The sequence below is a fragment of the Microtus oregoni genome, unplaced genomic scaffold (assembly GCF_018167655.1).
Source record: "Microtus oregoni isolate MIOR12 unplaced genomic scaffold, Mior012 000010F_ref0000083, whole genome shotgun sequence".
NCBI lineage: Eukaryota > Metazoa > Chordata > Mammalia > Rodentia > Cricetidae > Microtus > Microtus oregoni.
Window position 1 is genome coordinate 25,891,259 of NW_024543069.1, and position 15,966 is coordinate 25,907,224.

Sequence of the window (15,966 nt, forward strand, 5' to 3'; positions counted from 1 at the left end):
TACGTTCAGTTTGTAGCATTGTCGGGTGACTCATAACCACCTGTAAGACCAGTTCCAGGATATCAGGCCAGCCTCTTTGGGCTTCTGGGGCCACCAGCCCTCATGCGCACACACACCCTGGCAGATACACACACAAAAATAAAAATAACACTTTAAAAAAATAAACAAATAAGCCAGGCATGGTGGCACTTGTCTTGATTCCAGCACTCAGGCAGAGACAGGTGAATCTCTGTGAGTTCAAGACCAGCCTGGGCTACAGAGAGAAACCCCGTAACGAGAAACCTAAAATCAAAACAAAAGAAACAGAACATTTTTTTAATCTCTAAGTTATTATATGAAGGGCCCTGTCATTCACCTTCCACCGAGCCTTACAAATTACATAACTAGAGTACTGGGCAAAAGCTTTGACCTCCAAAGAACCTTTTTCTTCCTTCAAGAAAATATATTTAATGACTTACTAGTTAATCACTTTTCTGACTCCCAAATGTACCAGGTGATATTTCACTGTACTGTTTAAAAAATAGAGCCTGCCTGTAGTGGTCCACCTTAAACCCCTGCACTTGGGAGGTAGAGGCAGACAGAACTCTGAATTCGAGGCCTGGCCTACAGAGCGAGTTCCAGATTGCTAGGGCTACATAGAGAAACCCTGTCTCAAGAAACCAAAAACTAAAATAAAACGAAAACAAAACAAGCAGGGCCTTTGAAATGGCTCTTTGGTTAAAGGAGTTTGCTGCCAAGCTGATTGAGTTCAATCCCCAGGCCACACATGGTAAACTGGAAGGAGAGAGCCAGTTCCTGAAAGTCTCCACTGGCTTCCACACATACACGCGTGCATGCACATGTACGCACACACACACTCACATACAAGCACACACGTGTGACATAAATGTGACTAAAAGAGAAAAAGCTGCTGGAGGAGGCAGCCGTTGACCAACTCTCTTGAGTACCTGGATTCCATGTCTGAGAGTCGCAAAATAAAGAAATAAACCAACAACCAAAGAGCTTTCCCCAGCACGTTTTCTCCGCTATGACCAAACCTAAATAAAGTCTCCTGTAGGGTTGGAGCCCTAGACTCTGGTGGTCTAACATGCCACTCTTTGTCCTCAGGCTCCAGGCTCATCGACTCTGCCTCCCTGGGAAGACCACCTGAGTTCCATCGCCAACGACTCACATGGTGGAAACAGAAAACCGACTTCCTTGAGGTGTTCTTTGACCTCCCCAGTGGCGTCACCCCCTCACCCTAATAATAGTAAGGCAAAACATAATTTTAAAAAAATGTTAAGGGGGCTGGAGAGATGGCTCAGTGGTTAAGAGCATTGCTTGCTCTTCCAAAGGTCCTGAGTTCAATTCCCAGCAACCACATGGTGGCTCACAACCATCTGTAATGAGGTCTGGTGCCCTCTTCTGGCCTGCAGGCATACACACAGATAGAATACTGTATACATAATAAATAAATAAATATTTAAAAAAAATGTTAAGTCGAGCGGTGGTGGCACACACCTTCAATCCTAGCACTCCAGAGGCAGAGGCAGGTGGAGCTCTCTGAGTTCGAGGCCCGACTAGTCTAAAATGGAGTTCTAGGGTAGCCAGAATTGTTATACCGAGAAACCCTAACCAACCGAACCAAGGAAATGTTAGATTTTTGGCTTCTGATCAAGTGTTTTTCCCCACTGTCTTTGAACACTTGTAGACCAGGTTAGCCTCAAACTTTTAGGAAATCAGCCTGCCTTTACCTAGTGTGGGCATTAAAGGAGGACACCACACCACCATCACAGGGTAAGACTTTGCTTTTTCTTCTTCTTTTTTTCTTCTTTTTTTAAAAAAATATTTATTTATTTATTATGTATACAGTATTCTGTCTGTGTGTATGCCTGCAGGCCAGAAGAGGGCACCAGACCCCATTACAGATGGTTGTGAGCCACCATGTGGTTGGCTGGGAATTGAACTCAGGTAATGCTCTTAACCTCTGAGACATCTCTCCAGCCCCGACTTTGCTCTTTTCTAACTAGCAGAATTTTAGGTCTTTGAAAGCTCTAGTCTTCCTAAAGATCCGGAGATTGTAACAGCAAACTGTATCCTGGTACAAGTTTTTTAGTTGTGTGAAATATAAATATGGGCTCGTCCGGGATTTGAACCCGGGACCTCTCGCACCCTAAGCGAGAATCATACCCCTAGACCAACGAGCCACGTAGACTAGCGTCCTTGATCCATTTTATGACCATTCAGGCGTCTTAGGGCGGTACTGAGTTGGAAGGAGAATCGGATTTCAGACCCGCCCTGAAAGGGTGAATTCAGACCGTGATTGCCGTTGCGGAAGAACTCCATCATTCTGGTCCCTCTCCATCACAGACAAAGTTAGGAGCCCTAGCCTGCGAGTGCGACTTTGGTCCTGGCAGGCGGGTGCTACTCGGCTCTTGGCGGGCAAGTTCACGCTGCCCACGTGTAAGCCCGCCCTGGAGGTCACAGTCACTGAGCCGGACAGACGGCTGCTGGAGCCTCCTTGGGCCGCCCCTCCTAGAACACCAGATCGCGCCAGGCAGCCCACGGCGACGCACCCTGGGGTAGAGCGAGCCGGCTGTAGCATTTCCCGCTTGTGTGTTGTGTCTCGCCCACCAGCGAGGCCAAAACCTAGATGAGAGCAGGCGACTGCCTGTGTGGACTAGAGGCAGATGCTAAGAGCCGCTACCCTTTGGGCTGGACAAGTCGCTCGTCGCACGCGTGGCCTCAGACCCGAAGAAAGGGTGCGCACACGGGGGATGCTGGTGGACCACGTAGCAGAGCACAACCCAGTCTGCGATGCTCCTCCGTCCCCCGGGACAGTCGCTGGGTCCTAGCCGCCTCTGGGGCACCATGGACTCTGTCCAGAGTTGGAAATCCCTCTCCGAAGCAGGTTTCGTTGTCTTCGAAACATCCAGCAGATCTGGGCCGACAGGTCTTTGGATTTTGGAGATCAAAACCACCAGTTCCCTCCTTCTGTGGAGTTCCTAGGGCTTGGGTAGCGAGGAACCGAGACCTTCACCCAGCCAACCCCATGGAAGGGCTATCCGCTCTTCTACTTGTCTCGCTGTTTGCCGGGGCTTCAACAGGAGGAACTTCACAACTACTTTCAAGAAGTTGGAGAGTAAAAAAATAAATAAACGAATAAAAACACCGGGCTCGTCCGGGATTTGAACCCGGGACCTCTCGCACCCAAAGCGAGAATCATACCCCTAGACCAACGAGCCACCAGGCTAGAATGTACCTTTCCCCTCCTCACAGCAGTGAGATAAAAGGACTGTCGTCCCAATCATTCTGTTAGCTCAGTAGTTACTAGGGATTCCACAATTCACCTCGAATGTCCAGGGTGTGTTAATTTGGAACACACACGAATGAGCTGCTGAGCCCACAATTTTTCCATTCTCCAGTGGCCTGTCTAATGTATAGCACAGGTGTTCGGACCTGTCGGTGAAGTGGCGGGTTTACAGGCATGATTGTGTTAGGAAGCTCAAAGGGAAGCGCCGAATTTACATTTTCTCTTCCTTCCTCCCTCCCTCCCTCCCTCCCTCCTTCCCTCCCTCCCTCCCTCCCTCTCTTCTTTTTTCTTCTTTCTTTTTGTTTTTCGAGACAGGGTTTCTCTGTGTAGTCACTGCTCACCTGATCCGGGAAGTCAAGAGCAGAATCCAGCTCCCCGTGGTTGTGGTTACCCTTTGCTGAATATGGGCTGCGATCCTCAGGCTTCCCTGAACTAACAGCATTCTCACCCACGACGTGAGATGGCTCAGTGGGGAAACAGCACTGGCAGCCAAGCCGGAGTTAGACCCCAGGACTCCCATTGAGAAAGGAGAGAACTGACTCCCGCAAGCTGTTCTCTGACCTCCACACGCAAGCTGTGGCTCACAGTCCCACCCCACCATCAAATAAACAAATAAACAATAAATGTAAAAGACGCAATTATATAACAAGTTATACGCTCCAATTAGAAAGCAAGCAACCCTGTTTTTTGTTTGTTTGTTGTTTGTTTTTGTTTTTGACCTACAAAAGGGTATTGAGGGCTAGGGAGAGGGCTCCACGGATAAAGTGCTAGCTGCACAAACGGTCGCTAGCATCTGCATCTGCATAAAAGCCAGGCACAGCAGAAGACACCTGCAGCCCAGTGCTGGCAGTGGGAGGTGGAGACAGTAGACAATCCTCCCGGCTGCGGCTGCGGGGCCAACCGGCCTAGCCAAATCAGCACGTTTCAGGGTCAGCGGCAGAACACGTCTCAGAAAATAAGCTACAGCAATCTGATTGTGGAAGACACCTGATGCCAGCCTCTGGCCTCCTCGTGCCCTGCATGGAGAGGGCACCCGTGCATACCTCTCTGTCTCTCTTTACGTGTCTCTCTGTGTCCCCATTTCTGTCTCTGCCATCTCTCTCTCACACACGCCACACAAAGACATTACCTAAATCAGGAATATTGGGAATTAGAAAGGTGTTAAGACAATCCTAGCATTTGGGAGGCTGAGATAGGAGGCCTACTGTGAGTTTGAAGCCAGCCCGAGCTATGTAACGCTTTAAAAAAATATATTTATTTATTTATTATGTATACAATGTTCTGTCTGTGTGTATGTCTACAGGCCAGAAGAGGGCACCAGATCCCATTACAGATGGTTGTGAGCCACCACGTGGTTGCTGGGAGTTGACCTTTGGAAGTCCTTTTTTTTTTTTTTTTTTTGGTTTTTCGAGACAGGGTTTCTCTGTGGCTTTGGAGCCTGTCCTGGAACTAGCTCTTGTAGACCAGGCTGGTCTCGAACTCACAGAGATCCGCCTACCTCTGCCTCCCGAGTGCTGGGATTAAAGGCGTGCGCCACCATCGCCCGGCTTTATGCAATCCTTTTTAAGTAGATGAGAAAGGTCCCATTACTCTCCACCGGGAGCTGAAGGTGAGAACACAGGCAGGGCAAGGAATACTAGCTCGCATCTACCGAGCATCAACTCCTGTGTGAAGTGTGTAATATATGTATATATTAACTCCTTTAACTTTTATTCAAAATATAAAGGGTGTGGCAAGGCATGGTGTAGGCCTATGAATCTCAGCACCCAGGAGACTGTCAATTTGAGTCAACCTGAGTGGGCTACAGGCTGAGTCCCAGGCTACAGCCAGAGCCACAGAGCAACAGAAGACAACAGCCACAGAGCAGGCTTTGAGGGTACGACACTTTTCCGGACTGGCTAACTTTATCCTTCAAACAAGCTTACTAACTTGGCCTTATTATTATTCCCTTTTTGCAGACGTGTGTGGCGATGGAACGAGACACGTGACTTAAGTGCCTCCGCAAGGTTACGTACGTCTCAGTAAGTGGTGGAGCCAGGGATGGAACAACCAGTTTATTGTCAGAGTCTGGGTCTTAATCATTCTTAAATCTACTTTAGGTATTGTAAAGTTCCACTGTAAGTGCTTCTGGAATACACGGGGTCAACTGCGAGCTCTCAGAGAAGGAGGGAAGAATTTAAATGAGTCAGGCATCTTATCACATGTCTGGGATTAAGGTGTTTTGGGTCCTGTGACTCTGCCTTGAAGATTTTGCAGTTAATATGTGAGTGTCCCTACGTGAAGTCAGATCTTATGTAATTAATATATATGATTTATTTATATGAGTGGTTTGTCTGGGCACCATGTATGTGCCTGATGCCTCAGGAGATTAGAAGAGCATGTTAAGTCCTCTGGAACTGGAGTTATATAGGCAGTTGGGAGCCACCATGTGGGTGTTGGGGACCAACCCAAACCCTCTGCAAAAGCAGTGGGTTTTCTTAAATGCTAAACCATCTCTCCAGCCCGCTGGAGTCTGATCTTTCTATCGTGCCTTCAATCCTGCAGGAGCGTGTAGACCAGTAAATTGCTCTTTAAATTAGTACCTTCTTAAGAAATTTCCAGTAGCCGTTCTGAACACATGCCATCCACCCACCCCTTTGCTTGCTGACTTTGGAGTCTGAGATTTAAGGCTGCTGATTACAACAACTATAAACTAAGGTGAAACTCAGTGCTGGTGGGGAAGCGGAACCCAAAGGCTGTGGTGAGTCCAAGGGAAGCTGAGGGACGTGCTGGGAAACCAGAAAGGCTTCCTGGATGTGAAATTCGAATCTGAAAGACAAGCACCTCTGACAGACAGGGCAAGGGAGGGAATTTGGGGTAGGGAGATCTTCTGCAAGGACAGCGAGGTGTGACCAATGAGAAACCATTTGTGACTCCATTAAGAAAAGTCTTGAGGGCTGGAGATAGATGACTAAGCTGGCTTCGATTCCCAGCACCCACATGGTGGCTCATCACAGTCTGTAACTCCATCTCCAGAGGCTCTGATACCTTCTTCTGGTCTCCGTGGGCACCAGGCACACTAGTGGTGCAGACATACCTGCAGACAAAACACCCAGATATATGATGGTGATGATGATAATAATAGTGATAGCAGTAATAATAAAAAGATAAGCTTTGGGGTTGCATGTAGGTACTCTAGTTACTACCCAGATTACCGCCCTCCTGTGCTGTGCTCAGTAAACTGTTAGAAAAAGAAAAGAAAAAGAACCAAGTAGTAGAGTCCACTTTTTTCTTTTTAATGATTATTTATTTTATGCATGCGTGCTTGCAGCACATGCATGCAGTACCCATAGATACCAGAAGAGGGGGCTGGAGTCTCCAGAACTGGCGTTACAGTTATAAACTGCCATGTGGACACTGGGAACCTAATCCTCTTTCAAGAAGAGCAGCTAGTATTTTAACCCCTGAGCCATCTCTCCAGTCCAGAAACTTCAAGAAGAGCAGCTAGTGTTTTAACCCCTGAGCCATCTCTCCAGTCCAGAAACTTCCACTTTTAATCTCGGCACTCGGGAGGCAAAGGCAGGCAGACTCTCTCTGAGTCCAAGGCTAGTCAGTGCTGCTAGTCAGACCCTCAAAAAAGAAGAGGAAGCGAGGGAGGAAGAAAAGTAAAGAAAAGTCTTGGGAGGTCTGTCTGGACGGCTAGGACTGACTCAGACTATGTGTAGAGGTCTTTAATGGCAGGATCAGTCCATAGTAAGGCATCCTTCTATGATGTTTCTTGGAGAGAACCTGTGTCTGCAAAGGCTGACTGATAAGAGCCTCAGTAATTGGGGAGGTTGGAATGTTGCCGGTCCAGAACCTAACTACTATTTATCTTGTGCTATATTTAGGCTCCCTAAATAGCCCTTCCTTGCCCACCTGTGTTGGACCTAACATTCCTTGATTAACAGATTAAAAACCTTCAGGAATGTGTTCCTTTAGCAGACACCAGGTTCTACCCAACCAGAAGCTGAGAATGTTCACTGATAGCATCTGAAAGTTAGAGGTGAGAGTTCCCTGCTGTGTGCCTACTGAGTGTTTCCACCACATGTGTTTAGGAGATGGCCTGGGGCTGGAGAGGTGGCTCTGCAGTTAGGAGAACTTACTGCTCTTGCAGAAAATCAGGGTTTGGGTCTAGCGCCCACGTGGTAGTAAACAGAGGTCTCCACTGCAGTTCTGGGGGATCCAGGGCTCTCTTCTGACCTCTATGGGCTCCTGCACCCCAGTAGAGCTAGTAACCTCACACAGGCACACATACACATAAAAAAGAAGTACAAAGGCAGGCTGGAGAGATAAAGCATCAATTAAGAGCACTTGCTCTTGGAGAGAAAGGAGCTAGATTTGATACCCAGCACCCACAGTGGTTCATAACCATCTGTACCTCCAGTTAATGGCCTCTTCTTGTCTCGGTGGGTACCAACGATGAGTGTTGTGTGCATACACACACACACACACACACACACACACACACACACGAAAACACTCACACATAAAATAAAATGAATAAATCTAATTTAGAGAATAAGTTAAAAGCTTGTTTTGTTTTTGTTTGTTTGTTTTTAAGTGTCTTGATGTCTAACTTTTTTGTTATCCAAAAAACCTTCCTGAAATTGCTTCCCATGTTGCAATATGGAATTTGGGGTAACTTAAATTCCATGGGCATGGTCATTCATGTTTGGCTCCAAAATACATTACCTTTTATCCCCTTCGAGGTGAGAGTTGTGTTTTTGTTTTCATGCTGAGAATACCATGTACAGGTGTGCACCTAAGGATGGGTACCACACCAAGAGTTGAACCACTTGGTTAGAAAAAGGAAGAGTCATTTCCTATGTGGTGGTGTACACCTTTAATCCCATCACTGAGGAGGCAGAGGTGGGGGGGGGATCTCTGTGAGTTCAAGGCCAGCCTGGTCTATAAAGCCAGGACCATTACACACACAAACAAGGAAACAAACACACCAAGAGGCACAGTTTATTGAGAAGCAGAAAGCATGAGAATGGGAGTTGACCAGTGAGCTAAAAGAATAGCTTAAGCAGCAGTTGGCCATGCGGCCCAGGACCCGTTCCAAATCATTCTATGGCAACCCCCTCGCCCAGGGTTATAGGATGCAGGTTTTGTTGAGCATCTCTCTGTGTTATGAAACACAGGTGCAGAAGGCTGCCCAGTCTTTATTCTCCTGTCGGAGATTCCGATGCAGCAATCTACGCACACTATCTAATACTAGTTTGAATGAGACACTTTGTAAAGAATGGGAACCAACTTGATCTAAGCGAAGGAGGAAATGACAGTATATTATGGAAAAAGTGATCTAGAAACCTTTGAGGGACAGGTGAGCCTCAGAGCAGTGAACCTGAACATGAGGGCCTCTCAAACTGATTGCTTCGGGAAGGGAATATGGGTGAGCCCTTGAAATCTAACTACTCAAGTGGCCAAGTAACTGCAACGTAAGACATTTTAACCACCGTGAGATTCAACCCTGATCACTCTAGCTGCACACGCCTGAGGTCTGTGCAATACAGTATGTGGTAGTGTAGCTTTTTCTTGTGGGTATAACGTGGGCATCCTATTGCCATTCTCAATGAAATAAACACACCAGTGGAGAGAGGTAGGCCCGTGACAATGCTAAGGAGCTATTGACGTTCTCCAGTTAGGAGGAGAGAGGAAAGTTCACAGGTTTGGGATCTGGAATTCCAAATGTCATAGCTCTACCCCCTCCCAACTAGCCCCTCTCCCCCTTCCTGCCAGCTGCAAGGGATCTGGGGAGATGCTAGCATTTATAATGAAATGAAGGTTAACTGAAAAAAGTCCTTAGTGATGCGACTTCCCAGAGGTCATCATTATGATGGTATAGACTTTGTTGGTGACAGAGTTGTTCTGGGGTCACCCTTGAGGCCCAAAGTAACCCCTTCCTCACTCTTGTTAAGCAAGCCCAATACACTAATTGGTTACCAAGTTGGGCTTTGGTGGAATCACTCACCCTGAGCTGTCCTTGGTTCCCTAACTGGTAGGAGATATTTGTTGACTCAATCCCAGGAAGAGTGAACAGCACACACAGACTTTGTTTTTCGATTTTCACTTGGGAGGGAGTTTGGAGTGAGAAAATCTGCTTGTGCAATGTTTGAGGTTTTATTTCAGTGTTTTGCGCCAATGTTGTGTAACAGTGTTCTCTAGATTACAGCATTTCACTCTGCAGGGACGTTCCTTAAGCAGGAAGGTAAATAAAAGAGTTTCAGGAAGTCCCTGAAACTCAGTGGATTCCCTAGGCCCCTCCCTACTAGAATAAGAAAGAAAAGCTGAGAGTCCCCCTCAGAAGAGCAAAGCCAAACTTCAGAAAGGGCTCTTGATACCAAAATAGCTGCTTGGAAGAAGCAGAAAGCAGCTGAGTGGCTTGGAAGAGGTTAGACCAACTGAGACACGTGGAAAGGACACCCCGCAACCTGTGAGCTGCCTGCATACTATAGAGCATGCTCCAGTTTATTAGCTTTCATGAACTGTCACCCATGCTGGGGTAGGCTCTGTTGATGCAGCTGTCTTTGAGTCATTTCTGCTTTCATAGGTAACCTCTCACCAGTATTCCTATAAGTTATCCCAAAGCAACTCAATGATGTTCACCATGTTGGACTTTGGGTGGTGTCACATGCCTTTAATTCCAGCATTTTGGAGACAGAGGGAGGTGGATCTCTGAGTTTGAGGCCAGCCTGGTCTACAAAGCAAGTTCTAGGACATCCAGGACTACACAGAGAAACCCTGTCTTGAAAAACAAAAACAACAATAGCGAAAAAATTTAAAAATTGCATATGTATATGTGCGTTGTGTGCAAGTGTGTGTGTCTATTTGGGTATGTTGTATGCATGCAGGTGCCCTAAAGGCCAGATTAGGGCATTAAAGTCCGTAAGGGTGGAGTTATAGATAGTTATATGAACCACCTTGTGGGTTCTGGGAATTGGACCCTGTTTCTCTTGAAGAGTAGCCTGTTATCTTTGTGAGCCATTTCACCAGCCCCCAAAATACTTCTATATGAAAGAAAAGTGACAGAGGTTTCCTTTAATCAAAGACAAACCTAAGAGTTCATAAGATGTTATTGATTACAAATTGTGAGGCTGATACAAACTTTTCCAAATCAACAATAACAAAACAAATTTTAATCTATGCCAAAGGCTTCAGAATCATCACACAATGGAGCTCGAAGGATGACTCTGCAGTTAGGAGCCTTCGTTGCTTTAATAAAAGACCTGAGTTCAATTCCCAGCATCTACATGGTGACTTACAACTACCTGTAGCTCCAATTCACAAGAATCTGATACATTCTTCTGAATTCTGTGGGCACCAGGTACATGCATGCATACCTCTATCTGTCTGTCTATCTATCTATCTATCTATCTATCTATCCATCCATCCATATTTTTTCTTGTTTTATTTTGTTTTCGAGATAGGGTTTCTCTGTGTAGCCCTGGCTGTCCTGGAACTTCCTCTGTAGACCAGGTTGACCTCAAACTCACAGAGATCTGCCTGCTTCTGCCTCCTGAGTGCTAGGATTAAAATCGCGTGCTACCACGGCTCACTCGCTGTTTATTTTGTGTATGGATAGGGGTGTGTATAACACAGTGTATATATACACAGGTCAGAGTACAATTTGGTTCTTTCCTCCCAACATGTGACCTCCTCCCTCAGGTCATCAAGCTTGGCCACAAGTACCTTTAGCTTCTGAGCTATCTCCCTGACCCTCATTATATTTTATGACTCTCAGGCCTTCTTTTGTATTTCTTCCAACTGTTTGTATGTATTCACATGTAAATTCACAGAATTCAGAAGAATGTATCAGATTCTTGTGAATTGGAGCTACAGGTAGTTGGTCTTTATGTTAATCCCGGGGCCTCCTGTGAATGCATTAGCAGGCTTATCTTGACTCTCCTGCTACTCCGACTCCTCCCCCTCTCTCCTTAGCAACAGTTAACCAGCAGTTAAGGAAAAGAGACTGTGTGTTCAGACAGGAAGGGGAGCAGGAAGAGCAGGATACAGAAGCCACAGGCTGCAGAGGGATCTGTTGGCAAGCATGGTGTAGGGATGTCTGGAGCTAGGGAGCCTGGCCTCTGAGATAGTGCTTGGTTTAACAGGCAGAGACAGCAGGCAAGGTAGAAAAGAGTCGGGTAGTGCCATTCATGAATTTGGGGGAATGGAAATGATGCTGGTGTCAAGGCTGAAGCAGAGGACAGTATTTGTTTTGTCCTTGGTGGCTGACATGAGCAGATAAACCTTTAATCCCAGGACTCCGGAAGGAGGCCAAGGTATGAGGATTGCCAGGAGTTTGAGGCCAGCCACCCTGGGCTGCATTGTGAGTTCAGGACAGCGTGGGATGCAGAGTAAAATTATGTCTCTAAAAACCAAAGGGACCAGGCAGTGGTGGCGCACGCCTTTAGTCCCAGCATTCCGGAGGCAGAGAGAGCAGATCTCAGTGAGTTCGAGGCCAACCTGGTCTGCAGAGCGAGTTTCAGGGAAGCCAGGGTGGTTACACAAAGAAACCCAGTCTCAAAACAAACAAACAAATAACCAAAGGGGAAGGAAAATTCTCTCTATATATTATATATGGATTATATGTAACATAGAAAATTATAATATAGTATATATAGATTTATAACACGAGTTATAAAATGACAGTTTCATAGAAAACATTATGTGCAGAATTATGAGGACCTAACTTCTTTTGTACATTGTTGAAAATGGTGTACTTTCTGCTTATTTAATCTGATTGCATCTGATGGTACAAATTTCATCCTCAAAGGTTACTTCATTAGAGGTTGGCTCATGCCTCTAATCCTGGCACTTCGGGAGGAGGAGGCAGGAGGATCTCTATGAACTGGAGGAGGCCAGGCTGGTTTACATAGGACATTCCAGGTTGGCCAAGGCTATGAACAAACTAACAAGCAATTGCTTTATGAAGGTCAGTGAGATGGTTCAGCAAGGAAAGGCATTTGCTGTCAAGTCTGATGACTTGAGTTCAATCCGAGGATCCCACATGGTGGAAGGAGAGGCCTGATTCTCTCAGGTTGTCCTCTGACCTCTTCAAGTGTGTCCTGGTATCTGTTTGCACTACCAGGCACACACACAATAAATAAATGTAAAAAATAGTTTTTTAAATTGTAGTCTAGAAATTTAACATGTTCTCTCAAAAGCAATTTGGGTTTGTGATTCTCTAAGATACCTGGTTTTGTTGTTGTTGTTTATGTTTTCAGTTTATTTATTTATTTATTTATTTATTTTTATACAGGGGATTCTCTGTGTAGTCTTGTCTGTCCTGGAACTCACTGTTATAGACTATGCTGGCCCTGAACTCAGATTCACCTGGTTTTGTCTCCTGAGCGCTGGCCTTAAAAGTGTGCACCACCACTGCCCAGCTGACAACTCTTTGGTAATTTGATCATTACACAGGTTTTAAAAGATTCTGCTTCATAAAAGACAAGGGATTGGAGAGATGACTCAGCGGTAAAGAGCACTGGCTGCTCTTCCAGAGGACATGGGTTCAATCCCTAGAGCCCACATGGTTGTTCACAACTGCTTGTAACTTCAATCTCAGGTTTTCTGATGCATTCATTCTTGTCTCCTTGGGCAACAGGCATGCAGGTGGTACACAGGCATACATGCAGGCAAAACACTCTTACACATAAAAAATGAAGAAAAAAAGAGGCTGGAGAGGTGCCTCAGTGGTTAAGAGCACTGGCTGCACTTCAAGAGGACCCGGGTTCAATTTCCAGAACCCACACGACAGTTCACACCTGTCTGTAACTTAGTTCCAGGGAACCTGATACCCTCACACCAATGCACATAAAATAAATTAAATTACTTAAAAAAAATAGGCCAGACAATATCTAAACTAAATAATGAGCAGTTCCTTTGTGGCCCCATTGTAGAAGCATGAATTACCTTCTCTGCTGAAGTTCAGAAAGGAGAGTGGGACAGACAGCAATACTGGTCCATATAGACAGAGTATGCCAACACCAGAATTCAACTGGCTGGTTGCTCAGAACCACTTGTGTAAGGAGGGGTCAAAGGTGGCACATGTCTTTAATCCTAGCACTCAGGATGTAGAGGCAGGTGGAGTTTGAGGCCAACCTGGTCTAAAGAGTGAGTTCCAGATAACCAGGAAACCCTGACTCGGCACAAAAGGAATAAGGAAGGAAGAAAGGAAGGAAAAGGGGCAAAAGAAGTTTTTTTTTTTTTTCCTGGTTGATCTCATAAGGTATGTATGGTCATTGATAGCCAGAAATAATCCCAGCCTGAGATGATAGAGACATGAGTTTAAACACTGGTAAGGTTTAAAAACTGTTATGAGCATGATCCCTGACACCTCTCAGCTTACTAATATCTTTGAGTAGTGGCCTTCAACACTGGACTAGGTCACTATGTCAGAAGTGATGGTGTGTAAGTTCCCAGGCAAGGTCAGAGTAGCCTATACCTTGTTCTTAGACTACCGACTTCCAAGGTTATAAAGAAGTATGGCTTTATTTAATTAGAATAACTCTGATCACCCAAAAGTAAATACCCTGATAAGTAGAGGGAACTAGTTTAGTGGCCAACTCTGTGGAAAGTTTCCTCTTGTGTTTTCCGTGACAGTTGTCACCGCAACCCCTATAATGGGCCCTGAAGGGTCCTTTTCCCATTTAACATACTGGTATTGAAGCAGGAAAACCTCTTCCTTTGCTCAAGTGGTCCTACTGAAGACAGGCTAAAATTTAAAAAGACTTCCTGTGTGATTAAAGAGAGCAGAGGGATCCGGATGGTGGTGGCGCACGCCTTTAATCCCGGCACTTGGGAGGCAGAGGCAGGCAGATCTCTGTGAGTCCGAGGCCAGCCTGGTCTACAAGAGCTAGTTCCAGGACAGGAACCAAAAAAGCTACGGAAAAACCCTGTCTCGAAAAATCCACAAAAAAAAAAAAAAGAGAGAGAGAGAGAGAGAGCAGAGGGGAATAAACACAGAGAAAAGATGCATAAAAATATTCCACCAACACACATTATATAATCCCGTGTATATTTTAATTTGCCTTCACATGTGCATATGCATATGCATATATGTGCACATAAAACATCTGAAACCTGTGCTGGAGGTCTTGCTGAGGATCCAGGTACGTGCTGGACTGTTTCTATGGGTATTCGAGAACGAGGAGAGCTGTGGAATGACTGGGGAAGTAAGAGAGCCTAACTATAGAGGGGCTTGGATTCAACGTTTCGTTGTTGCTGTTGTGTGTGAATATGAAGCTAGCCAAGGTCAACCCCCCATGTTTGTCCTCAGGAGGCCTAGTCCAGGTCTTGACCTGTGTTGTAGTTACAAGTGACCATGCCTGATTTTTGTTTTGTCTGTTTGTTTGAGACAGGGTCTTACTATGTAGCCTTGGCTGGCCTACAGTTCAATATGTAGACAGGCTGGCCTTGAATTTTACAGAGATTTTACAGCCTGAGCCTCTGAAGGTCTAGGATTAAAGGTATGTGCTCAGGAATGGCTTTTCTGAAAACTTAGATTCTGGGGGCTGGTGTGATGGCTCATAAGTTAAGAGCATTGGCTGTTAGTCCAGAGGACCTGGGTTCAATTCTAGCACATACATGGTAGCTCACACCTATCTGTAACTCCAGTTCCAGGGCTCTAACAGACATGCAGGCAAAACACCGATGATCATAAAATTAAAACACACACACACACACACACACACACACACACCCCATGGTTCTGGGGTTCAAACTCAGTTACTCAGGCTTACACAGCAAGCACTTCAACAACTAAAGTATCTCCCCAGACTTGGAGCCTTTTTTATTTATTTATTTATTTTTGAGGCAGGGTTTCTTTGTATAGCTCTGGCTGTTCTGGAACTGGATCTGTAGACCAGACGACCGTGAACTCACAGAGATCCACTTGCCTCTGCCTCCTGAGTGCTAGGATTAAAGGGGTGTGTCATCATAGCCTGGCTCAGACTTGGACCCTTAATGTTTATTTTATAGTATTTGAAAAACGATGATGGCAATATGTTAATGGCTCACATGTAGAATTAAGAAATGAATTATGTGATATAAAAAATAAAATCAATGTAATGTAATTATAACATAGATATCTGTTGCACGATCCTTAGCTTGCTGCTGGGATTTCTGGCCTCATCAGAAAAATTTTCTTCCCGACCCTAAAGTCTTTAAGACACTTTGTGGTAAGACTTTCTGGTTTCTTAGTCGGCTTATCTCTACAAAGGATGTGTCTTTGAAGGCCTGCTTCCAAAGATCTCTCTCAGAGAACCTCATTCTTCACCATGTTGCCTAGTATGAAGAGAGCAGATCATGTCATCTGGGAAACATAGATACTCAAAATACAGGTCATAAAGCAATAACGTTGCTGGGAATACATACAATCTTAGGTCTCCATGCTGAGGCAGGAAAATTTTGTATTGGCAGCCGGGAGGTCCCTGTTAAACAAATGAACAAAATCTTATATTCTATTCACCCCAGTTAGAACACCCACACAGACCAAAGTATAGATACCAACCTGATGAACCAATGAGTTTTATTGGGGTTGCTTACAGGAGTATAGGTGAGGGGTTCTTTTTGTTTGTTTGTTTTTTGTCTTTGTTTGTTGAGACAGGGTTTCCCAGTAGCTATGGAGACAGTACTGGAATGTGCTCTGG

General features: G+C 45.5%; 2 non-coding genes across 2 annotated transcripts; both read right to left on the reverse strand.

Moving 5' to 3' along the window:
- Nucleotides 1-2,114: 2,114 nt before the first annotated feature.
- Nucleotides 2,115-2,186, reverse strand: Trnap-agg. The gene has a single exon. It is a non-coding gene; the product is annotated as a tRNA-Pro (tRNA).
- Nucleotides 2,187-3,152: 966 nt separating this feature from the next.
- On the reverse strand, nucleotides 3,153-3,224 carry Trnap-ugg. The gene has a single exon. It is a non-coding gene; the product is annotated as a tRNA-Pro (tRNA).
- Nucleotides 3,225-15,966: the final 12,742 nt, after the last annotated feature.